Below are 12,719 nucleotides of genomic sequence, written 5' to 3' on the forward strand. Positions count from 1 at the left end.
CACCACCATCAACTACGCGCCAAGCACTTTTCTGGCACCGTTGCTGCTGCTCATACTTATTCATACCACCTGTATTTCACTATCTCTTCGCCGAACTAGTGCACCTATTTGGTGTGTTGGGGACACAAGAGACTTCTTGCTTTGTGGTTGCAGGGTTGCATGAGAGGGATATCTTTGACCTCTTCCTCCCTGAGTTCGATAAACCTTGGGTATCCACTTAAGGGAAACTTGCTGCTGTTCTACAAACCTCTGCTCTTGGAGGCCCAACACTGTCTACAGGAAAGGAGGGGGAACGTAGACATCAGTGGGCGTCGAGCAAAATTCCTCCCGACTAGCGGTAGCACCACACACACGACGTGATGGTCCCCTTTATGTGGTTCTCAACGCCTAAACCAAGACGCGATGGTTGGACCCGGTGAAGCGCGAAACGTGAAGTATTCACATATATGCTGCCCACAAATCATATCTATTTTACATAATTTACACATAAATGTGTTGACTTTATGTTTATCCCATATGTATGCATAGTTGCAGGTGAAACCTCAACCCTAGCCTATCTCCATCCACCAACACAACCCAAGATATAAACTAATCCAGAAAGGTCCAGTAAATAAAAGGTATAACTTTAAAACCCCGTGAACAGTGTTTTGCAACAACATAGGCTTGCATTTGTACACTCGTGCTGCATCATGCAGATAATGTCCTTGACATTGTGCATACTAATGTTTGCTCCATGACCAAGAAATTTGTGGGTGGAGCATTGTATGACATTCTTTGGTGGCCACTCTAGAAAAATATTTCTGCATGTAATGGAAAACAAGTGGCAGGTTGATAGCTCAAAATTTAGCACTATTTGATGACGTCTACTAGCAACGCTAAAAAGATCCTGATACGTTGGGACTCCAAGTGTAGAGTGTTGTATGAAGGGAGTATCTTCCCCACAAAGGTGACTCGAGGGTTTATATCGAACTCTCGGGGAACTGGAAGCAAGAGTGTATTCTTATCTCTTCTTCAAGCAATCCTGCAAGTAAAATAAATATATTGTGTCCCCAACTCCACTGTGTGGCGTTGTCAAGCACAAGGTTTCGCGTAAGTAAATAATACAAGTAGCAATAAAACAAGTAGAAACTAAACTAGATAAGATAACTAAGTAAACACTGTAAAGATGTTGATTTTTTTGTGTTTTGGGTGCAAATAAAAAAGTAAATATTTTTGCACTTTCGGATTAAAATAGTGCAGCACATAGAAAACAATGTAAAAGCAATATAAAGGTGTGTCTTATGATAAAAAGTGGATCGGGGTTCATGGGTACACTTGACTATTCTCTCATAAAGTTGTGGTGGACAAAACGCATTTCATCAATAAGATATGAAGGTGCAAATAATATTATATGTAAGATAAAAATTAATATGGGCATCACGTCATACCATAGAGATGATGCAACACACCTCTCTTATACTCCACGAGAATAAAAACTTCATCAATTTTGTATTAAGAATTAACAGAGCATAGCAATAAGTACTTTGACATTGAGTTTGAATATCAAATATGTTACCTTGAACAAACAAATCATCATTGTTGTCACATGGCGAATATAACACATGCATTCACTTTATCCCTAGTGAGGTAACAAAATAAAGGCAAAGGCATAATAGATCATGAACATATTGTCACTATCCAATCACTAAAACCATGCTACTCCATCTAATACACACATCACCCTACACACACTCTTGCATAGATGTTGGATCAGAACATAAACTTAAGAACGAGGTACATAATATGTATCAATACATCTCACAATATAATAAGATCTAATCCCATAAAACAATATCTAGAATAAGGATCCACCACATATGTATTACAAATATGACCATAATCATGATAGGCGACTCATATGGCACTAAGTACTATGAAGAACATGAAAGAAATAGATCAATCTACTGCCACAAACCCGTAGTCCAGAGGTGGACTACTCCCTCTTGGTCATGGTGATGATGATGAAGACGTTGGAGAAGGTGGAGATCCCTCCGGCGGTGATCCCGGCGGAGTTTCCCCCTCAAATCTTCTCAGCAGTAGCCTCCATTTTGGTGTTTCTGTCTTTCTGCAGTGCTCTCCTCCCGAGAACTCTTCGTGGCCATATATATAGTGGTTTAATTTTAGGGAAAAATATGTCGGTTCGCGAAAGAATCAGGGCAAACGGGCGATCGACGGCTGAAAGAGGGTGGGTGACGCGGCCAGACTTCTTGGCCATGCCACCTGGTCTCTTTTGACCCTCGGGCCTCTCCAGGTGAGCTTCCAGGGCCCATATTGTTTCTCCTGATGAAAAAGTGGTGCTCCAAAAATCTCAGGTCAATTTGACCCCGTATAGGTCTGTGAAAGTGAAAAATACGTGAAATATGGTTTTCCTGTTTTGCAGCGTTATAAATCAAATAAAGGGGACCATTGGTAAATCCTCATAAATCAATGTAAAACATGGTATTATCATCATATATGTTGCTATGTGGGAATTCAATATGATAATGGACAAAATATTGTGAATCAACATCCTCAACATCCTCAAGCTTAACCTATGCTCGTCCCGAGCATGAAGGTGATAAAACAAACATGAACTTTGAAGTTTATAATATATAGCTTCTAAATAATCATGCAAAGTATCACAAGGTTCAATCAATAAAGAATGACAATAAGTAATATGAGCTCATCAAGCGATAACTCTTACATTCTACATAGCATGCAGTATTGTGAATCATAAAGCATGTTCGGAAAGATCATATGAAATTGTTGGAAGATTCTTTGTCTTCTCTTTTCAGGAATATTTCTTCTGACTCTTGAACACAAGAAAATAAGCAGAGAATGTATGTGCTAAACCTCCAACAAAATAAAAAGTAGAGAGCATAAAACATGGTTTAATAATAAGGATGGGGTACCAAATATCTCATGTATAAAGATATCTATGTGTCATGAGTTTGACCTCTTATGAGTAAGTGTTGCCTCATTTTCTTGATGCTAAGGGCTACATCTCTTGTTACTCAACTCCGGGTTACCAAGATTTTTCGACATACATGTTTTAACCAAGTATCGCAATGGGGTACCTTCATGCCACTGTACAAAGGACCAAAGGAGATGTGCATATCAACTATAGGTCATCCATACCGGGACAACATGAACAACAGACGTTGAGCATCTTCTCTAACTCTCTATCACTTTTTTCATACTCTTTTTGTTTCTTTTCGCACACTCTTTTTTCACAACTTTATTTTCACACAACTTTTTTTAACACAACTCTTTTTTTTCACTCTTCCTATTGAGGATACTCGTTGCTGAAACTTCTACCATGATTAAGAATGACTTCGGTTAGCGGCCCATTGCTCTTCTCTAACAATGCATGTTTACTTGCTTAAATAACCTCTACTTATATTTCACAAGAGATAGCCATCAACAAAACAAAATAAATGATGATCAACGCAGGGTGCAATACCTCAAAAGTGCAATGTTGAAAGACTTCCCTAATAAACATGGTTACGGTCTAGCTCATTACTCATAATCAGTCAAACCAACAACATGCATAGTTATTTCCTACAAAATCTTACTTTCTTATGAGCTTTATATTACACAAGAAGAAAGTTTTGAAAAGATTAGAGAAAACACACACATTTTACTTGGAATAGCAAGATTTGACTTGAGCTTGGAAATAAGTCTATACTTGTGTAAGAATTCAAATCTTTTGGCTAGCAAGAGGTCTAAAAGCATGCAATAGTACGTATCCATAGACTATTCATTCATCATCAAACAATGATACTTAAAATTAAACATCTATGTATACTAGCAAGAACTAGCACTGAATAAGGCACATAACAAATCATCACTCAATAGAGCATGTGAAACTAGAAATACAATACACAAAAAAATTCAGCTTTTAGGCATTTCTCCTTTTCTTTTAAAAGCATGCAACTTATTTTACTTTGAACATTCAAAGATAAAGAGTTTGGTCCAGTAGGTCATGCATGTGAATTTTAAACACACAATATGACGGTCCTCTCACAAAACAAAACAAAACAAAACAAAACTAGACACAATAAAATAAGGACGCTTCAAGTTTTTTGCGAAAATTATATGTTGCTCAAAAAACAGAGTTTAGAGGTGCTCAAACCAGAAATTTTAAATGAGTCCAATGGAATTGCATGGGAATACCCAAGCTTATGATCTTCATCATACTTGAATCATCTTATTGTGGTATTCCTTCATTCCCTGTGAAAAAACTTTAACACACACTTTTCTACACTTCTTTTCTATGGGTGATATTAGAGGTACAAAGAAATCATGCTTGCTGCGATTTTACTCAAGAATAAAATTATATGTTCATGAACCAGAGATCACATAATCTTCTACTCATTCTAGCATATCAAAAGATCCAAGTAAAAAATCATCTTGACACTCAAAAGAATGGATTTAACAAAGTAAGGCACAATTTGTCCAGAATTTTTGCTGCAGTAAACTGATTTTTTTGCTCTACTTAGACACCTCAGAAAATTAAGCCAATTTACTTTAATATATAGGATGAAAACTTACAACTACTGTAAATTTATCAAGATTTTAGGAGTTACCAAAAAAATCGTGCACTAAAAAGTGCAGCGCATAAATCAGCAACTCCATATTATATTTGCAACTTTAAACATCCAAATGTGTAAAAACTTAATACTTTATTTAAAAATCAAAGAGTAAAATCAAATACTCCGTATTGATATAATTTGACAAAAAAAAATTTTGCTTAAAATTTATCAGTGCTCTCTATTTGAATTATCAACCATGTGTAGTTGACCGATCAACGTAAATGTATAAAATTATCAACCCCAAAAGTTAATTTCATTTGAAATATTTTGGCGAATTTTTTATCTCACATGTTATCACCCAATATTTTCTTTTTTAGTAACTTTTCTGATGGTATTTTCTATTTATGGAAAAAATCATGTATTCAACTAGAAGACAAAAAAAAACTTATGTGATCGAGGATCTTTCCTAATTCGAAAATTCAAACTATTTTATCTCTCAAACGACAACTCCAATTTAAGATCTATTTTCACCAATAAATCAGTCTCGGCGAGATCTTCAAAACTTGCACCCATGTTAATATGTTTCGATAACTTTTTTTTCGGACTAAAAGTTATGAACCCTGAATACGTGATTTATGAATTTTAAATTAAAAAATTTATTAACTCCAAATTTAATTTCATCTAAAAATTTATTGACAACTTTTTTAGCTCACAAGTTATCAACCCTCTCCCCCATTATTTATCAACACTAAATAACAAAAAGTTTTTGATTTCAAAAGTTAATTTTATTTAGAATATTTTGGGGATGTTTTGTTTCACAATTTATCAGCCCTCTATCCCGTAAATTATCAATGGTAATGTGAAAATGTTACCGATCAAAAAAACTAATTTCATTTAGATTTTTTTTATTATTATTTAGCTCACAAGTTAACAACTCTCTTCTCGTTATTTATCAACGGTAAATGTGAAAAGGTTACCGATCCTACCAGTTAATTGCATTCAGATTATTTTAGGAATATTTTAGCTCTTAATTTATCAACTTCTACCTGTTATTCATCAATGGTAATGCAAAAATTTATGGACCCGAAAAACTGTTTTCATTTAGATTATTTTAGAGCTTTTTTAACTAACAAGTTATCAACCCTATCCTCGTTACTTATCAACAGTTAGTGTGAAAAAGTTACCGATACTACTACTTAATTTTATTTAAAATATTTTGGGATATTTTTAGCTCACAATTTATCAATCCCTCTACCCGCTATTTACCAATGTTAAATGCAAAAATTTACCTACCCGAAAAAACTAATTTCATTTAGGTTATTTTAGAGATTTTTTAGCTAACAAATTATCAATGTTCTCCTCGTTATTTATCAACAATTAATGTGAAAAAGTTACCAATCCTATTAGTTAATTTTATTTAGAACATTTTGGGGACATTTTTAGCACATAATTTATCAACCAACTACCCGGATTTATCAATGGTAAATGCGAAAATTTACGTACCCAAAAAAAAAATTCATTTATATTAGTTAGAGATTTTTTAGCTAATAAGTTATCAACCATCTCCTTGTTATTTATCAATAGTTAATGTGAAAAAATTATCGACTCAAAAAAACTAGTTTATCAACCCTCTACCACGTTATTTTTTCACGCTAAAATGTGAAAGCTACCGACCAGAAAATCTAACTAAGTTGAAAAGTGATTTTTAATTAAATTGCAAGTGGTTGTTCATTTCAGTTACAAGTGGCTTCCTGATACGTCTCCGACGTATCGATAATTTCTTATGTTCCATGCCACATTATTGATGATATCTACATGTTTTATGCATACTTTATGTCATATTTATGCATTTTCCGGCACTAACCTATTAACGAGATGCCGAAGAGCCAGTTGTTGTTTTGTGCTGTTTTTGGTTTCAGAAATCCTAGTAAGTAAATATTCTCGGAATTGGACGAAATCAACGCCCAGGGGCCTATTTTTCCACGAAGCTTCCAGAAGACCGGAGGACTTACGAAGTGGGGCCACGAGGTGGCGCCACACTAGGCGGCGCGGCCCAAGCCTTGGCCGCGTCGGCCTGTTGTGTGGGCCCCTCGTGTGGCCCCCTGACCTGCCCTTCCGCCTACATATAGTCTTCGTCGCGAAACCCCCGCATCGAGAGCCACGATACGGAAAACCTTCCAGAGACGTCGCCGCCGCCAATCCCATCTCGGGGGATTCAGGAGATCGCCTCCGGCACCCTGCCGGAGAGGGGAATCATCTCCTGGAGGACTCTACACCGCCATGGTCGCCTCCGGAGTGATGAGTGAGTAGTTCACCCCTGGACTATAGGTCCATAGCAGTAGCTAGATGGTCGTCTTCTCCTTATGTGCTTCATTGTCGGATCTTGTGAGCTGCCTAACATGATCAAGATCATCTATCTGTAATGCTATATGTTGTGTTTGTTGGGATCCGATGGATAGAGAATACTATGTTATGTTGATTATCAATCTATTACCTATGTGTTTTTTATGATCTTGCATGCTCTCCGTTATTAGTAGAGGCTCGGCCAGGTTTTTACTCTTAACTCCAAGAGGGAGTATTTATGCTCGATAGTGGGTTCATGCCTCCATTAAATGCGGGACGGTGATGGAAAGTTCTAAGGTTGTGGATGTGATGTTGCCACTAGGGATAAAACATTGATGCTATGTCCGAGGATGTAGTTATTGATTACATTACGCACCATACTTAATGCAATTGGTCTGTTGTTTGCAACTTAATACTCGGAAGGGGTCGGATGATAACTCGAAGGTGGACTTTTTAGGCATAGATGCATGCTGGATAGCGGTCTATGTACTTTGTCGTAATGCCCAATTAAATCTCACTATACTCATCATATCATGTATGTGCATGGTCATGCCCTCTCTATTTGTCAATTGCCCAAGCTGTAATTTGTTCACCCAACATGCTATTTATCTTATGGGAGAGACACCTCTAGTGAACTGTGGACCCCGGTCTATTCTTTTACATCGAATACAATCTACTGCAATACTTGTTTTACTGTTTTCTGCAAACAATCATAATCCACACTATACATCTAATCCTTTGTTACAGCAAGCCGGTGAGATTGACAACCTCACTGTTTCGTTGGGGCAAAGTACTTTGGTTGTGTTGTGCAGGTTCCACGTTGGCGCCGGAATCCCCGGTGTTGCGCCGCACTACATCCCGCCGCCATCAACCTTCAACGTGCTTCTTGGCTCCTCCTCGGTTCGATAAACCTTGGTTTCTTTCTGAGGGAAAACTTGCTACTGTACGCATCACACCTTCCTCTTGGGGTTCCCAACGGACGTGTCGACTGCACGCATCAAGCTCTTTTTCTGGCGCCGTTGCCGGGGAGCTGAAGAAAAGTTACACCACAAAGGTTTCTAACTCCCACGGCAACTACACGCCAGCAAATCTTTTTCTGGCGTCGTTGCCGGGGAGATCAAGACACGTTGCAAGGGGAGTCTCCACAATCCAATCTCTTTACTTTGTTTTTGTCTTGCTTTATTTTATTTACTTACTTGTTTGCTGCATTATATCAAAACACAAAAAAATTAGTTGCTAGCTTTACTTTATTTACTACTTTTCTTGCACTCTATATTAAAAACACAAAAAAATTAGTTACTTGCATTTATTTTATCTAGTTTGCTTTATTTACTACTGCTAAAATGGGTACTCCTGAAAATACTAAGTTGTGTGACTTCACAACCACAAATAATAATGATTTCTTATGCACACCTATTGCTCCACCTGCTACTACAGCAGAATTCTTTGAAATTAAACCTGCTTTACTGAATCTTGTTATGCGAGAGCAATTTTCTGGTGTTAGTTCTGATGATGCTGCTGCCCATCTCAATAATTTTGTTGAATTGTGTGAAATTGTTATCACCAGATTTTGGCTAAATCAGGAGGTGGGCCGCGATCGAGATGGGCTTGGGAGATTACATATGGAAGAAGTATGAAGCGGCCTGGCACGGAGAATTTGGGCTAGTTAGCCCGTGTATCTTAATATAATAGATTGTATACCGGTTTAGAATTTAGATTTTATCTCGTGCACGGTTTGGTGCACGCCCACATTAGAAAGTCCATCTGGACTATAAATATGTACCTAGGGTTTATGGAATAAACAACAACTCACGTTCAACCCCAAAAACAAACCAATCTCGGCGCATCGCCAACTCCTTCGTCTCGAGGGTTTCTATCGGGTAGCGACATGCTCGCCTAGATCGCATCTTGCGATCTAGGCAGCACAAGCCCCACGTTGTTCATGCGTTGCTCGTCTTGAAGCGCTTTTGATGGCGAGCAACGTAGTTATCATTAGATGTGTTAGGGTTAGCATTGTTCTTCGTTTAAGCATGCTTACGTAGTGCAACCCTTGCATATCTAGCCGTCCTCACGCCTATCTCGGGTGTGGGGCGGCACCCCGCTTGATCATTATTTAGTAGATCTGATCCGTTACGATTGCTCCTTGTTCTACAAGGATTAGTTTAATATCTGCAATAGTTTGGCCTTACAAAGGGGGGAGGATCCTGTGGCACGTAGGGTGGCGTTCGCAAGTCCTAAACGGGATGTTCCTAGGATCAACTTCATGTTGGTTTTTTGGCCTTGTTTAGGATCGGCTTACGAGCACCGTGCGTGGCCATCCGGCCCAACCCGGAGTAGGATGATCCGATTATGTGGTGAAAACCCTAAATCGTCGTAGATCTCATTAGCTTCATCTTGATCAAGCGAGGACCACCAAGTATTCGTACACCCCGTACGGATCATGGGTGGATCGGCTCTTTGAGCCGATTCACGGGATAACCTGAGAGCCGATCGAGGCTCGTATTTAACGTTTACATGTATGCCCCGCAGGAAACTAAGCGAGGCAATCTCATCACCTTCCCGACCGGGTATAGGTCAGGTGGCACGCCCTTGCACTTCGCAACGCCGCGTGTGACCAGAAGAGCATTGCGGGCCGTCGCTCGGAGGGGTCTCGGCCAGCCGCGGCTCTAGGCTCCCCCGGCTCTACGGTGTTGACAAGGCCGCTGCCCGCCGGTGGGTTTTGGTAGTCAACACATTCGGCACGCTCGGTGGGACAATCGTCTACATCAACCACATCGCCATCTACATCCGAGATGGCGGACGGCACGCCGATCACATGCGACGAGATCAAAGCCATCCTCGAAGCCGCACTCTTCGGCTCCTCCCACCGAACCCACTCCCATGGCGTCGGGGGAGGGGCTCCACGCCCGAAGGCGCGCTTGAGGAGAGGGATCTCTCCACCCCGTTGGAGGAGCGCACCAAGTCTCTGAAGCATGGGGATCTACCCAAGGAGCTCAGAAGGGAACATGACGGGATCAAGGCAACCCTTGGAGCCGAACTCATCGGCTCCGCTGAGAAGACCCGGCCGCACGATATCGGGCTTGGTAGGAACCCACGCCCGGGGCCCGGCGTCGACACGGTGGATCTCAGCCACCCCATAGATCGGCCAAAGTGTTCCTTTGGTGTCAATGTGGCAGGATCTGCAAGCCGCCATGACAAAGGGGAAACAGAAAGCAGCCACTCCCGTGGCAAGGATGAAGAGGGGGCCGATCCGCGCGGCCAACCCCGAGGCGAGGACATGCGGTACCTGGCAAGGGAGGGAATAAAAAGCATGCGGTATCAACGCCCACACTCCAAGCACCCTCTCGGCAGAATACGAGCAACACCAAGACCGACGTCGGCGCTACGACGCCGACGATGAGAGGAATGTCCGGTCTGATGCCGAGGTCGGAAGGTACCGCCAACATGGTAGAAGCAACAAAAGGTACGGCCGTCACGCCGAAGGGAGGCCAAGGGGACGGAGTAACATGGATAAGCACTGGGACTGCCCGTTTTTCAAACATTGCTGGGACTCAGGGATGAGCCGATTGCCAACAATCGAGGACCGCCGGAATGCAAACAAAGAAAGAAGGGTGCCGCTAACGTGTCCGCGTTCGGCCGGCTAGGGCCTTTCCCGCATCGGGACAAGCGTGCCGAGTCCCCTCGGATGGAAGATCTCGAGGAGCTAGAGGACGATAGTGAAGAATACAAATATCGTCGGTCCGGATGGTACCACGATGGGCTCGGCCATTCCCGAAGCAAAGAGTCCGGCGTCCGCAAGGGTTGAAAGAAACCGAAAGATTATATCTCGCGCACGCTAAGGAGGGCACGGCCCGATCCGGCCGCCAAAATTCTGCGAACCTTGGACGAGGAAGGTCAGCCACGAAGAAAAGAGTGGCGCCCCGAACGAGAAAAGCCGATGATGAAACATCGGGCTGGCACAAATATGGTGTTTATCCTCCCTTCGGAGTTCAATGCCCCGGGGTTAGACGAGACCTCCGTGGCACAACTTGATCGCGGCCCACGGCCGGTTATCTTTGAGAAGCCACGAGACAGGAGCTACGGGCATCCGAAGGCCCTGTACTTACGAGGGTATATTGATGGGAGGCCCGTAAACAGGATGTCTGGTGGACACCGGAGCGGCGATTAACATCATGCCGTATTCTATGCTACGTCGGCCGGGACGCTCGAGTTCGGATCTAATCAAGACCAACGTAACGTTGAGCGACTTCAACGGCCAAGCATCCGAAGCACAAGGAGTTCTGAATGTGGATCCGACCGTAGGAAGAAAAACCATCCCCACGGCGTTCTTTATCGTTGATAGCACGAGCGGTTATGCTTTGTTTTGCTAGGAAGAGATTGGATCCACGCCAACTGCCGCATTCCCTCCACGATGCACCAATGCATAATACAGTGGGATGGGGATGAGGTAGAGGTCGTCCAAGCCGACGACTCGGCCGAAGTTTCAACGGCTGGCATGAACGCATGGGAAGCAGCAGGCCAAGAACCCCTTTCAGGCATCAAATTAGACGACTGCGAGCGCATCGATGTGACGAAGGGAAGGGTTAAGCTAGTTTTATCCACTGGCCTGACCATGTAGTGTAAGCCAAGCAATGTGTAAGTCGGCGAGGCTGATCCTTGTGATCGGCCCCAAGGATCTGTGAAGGAGCATTACAAGACCTTCACTGAGCAAACAACGTGGAGGCCGATTCCAGTAATCGGCCGGGAATATCCTCACCCACCATTCTGCCTGGGTTCAACATGTTATCCAACAGAGCCGATACCATCAATTCTCTTGACAGAATCGGCTCGGGGGGGCACCCAGGTATATAAAATATGAGGGTGTGCAACAGAACCATTTTATCTTCTGTTGATGGGTATTGGAACATGGGGGGCCGATATACAAGTCGGCCGGAAAAATAAAAAAAAAAAAGTTCGAAAATTTCAGGCATAGCCGATGCAGCAGGCATCAACTTAAGAGCGAGAGGGGTAGTTCCCTCCAAGAGTCCGGAGAGCGTCGAAACACGAAAACGTTCTCACCGGAAGTTGCTTCGACCTGCCGAAGATGATGAGCTGATCTGATCGGCAAGGCGCAAGGTTTGGACTAAAGAAGCTCGGGGAGGGCGGCTCGTCCCGGAATTCCCTCATTCTAAAGGAGCCGATTTGTTCTAAATCGGTTGATACGGCGTTGTGAGTTAGAAACCAAGGATGATTGACGTAATCGGCTCGCTGCTATTCTCACCTTGAAGGCCCGGGGGGCAGCTCACTTTGAAGGTCTCTGCTCCGGGGAGCCGATCTCGTTGGGATCGGCCGAACTCTGCACCGCAAGTTACCTGAGGAACGGTGCCTATGTTGCAAATTTATCATAGCTTGCTGGATCGGCTGTATGGACCCTCAACGGAAGGGAGGTGATCGGCTGGTGGCCTCGCGGGATAACTCTTTTGGACGGGGTTGGGCCCGCCCGAAATCTCAATGATGATGATCCATCCTTTACCCTCGCCGTGGCTAAGGCTCGGGGGGCAGCTCGCCCTCGAGGTCTAACCAACTCTGTCAAAATGGGCCCGCTCTTCGTGTCGGCTCGTTCAAAAGACGGTGTTTATTGTAGAGGGAAGCCAGTCGGAGCCGAACGAGCGAGAATTCGGAGAGAATAAAGAAGAGGAGACCCGACATTATTTCGGGAGTTTTGCCGCTAGGTCCAACATGTCATCTTGAATGAGATCCGTGGATTCGCGCGAATAAGGCTTGGACTTGTGTGGCAAGGAGTTTGGGTCTAGATGGATCTATCTCGAAATCTAGTGTGGGAGG

Source organism: Lolium rigidum, chromosome 4, assembly GCF_022539505.1.
Source record: "Lolium rigidum isolate FL_2022 chromosome 4, APGP_CSIRO_Lrig_0.1, whole genome shotgun sequence".
NCBI lineage: Eukaryota > Viridiplantae > Streptophyta > Magnoliopsida > Poales > Poaceae > Lolium > Lolium rigidum.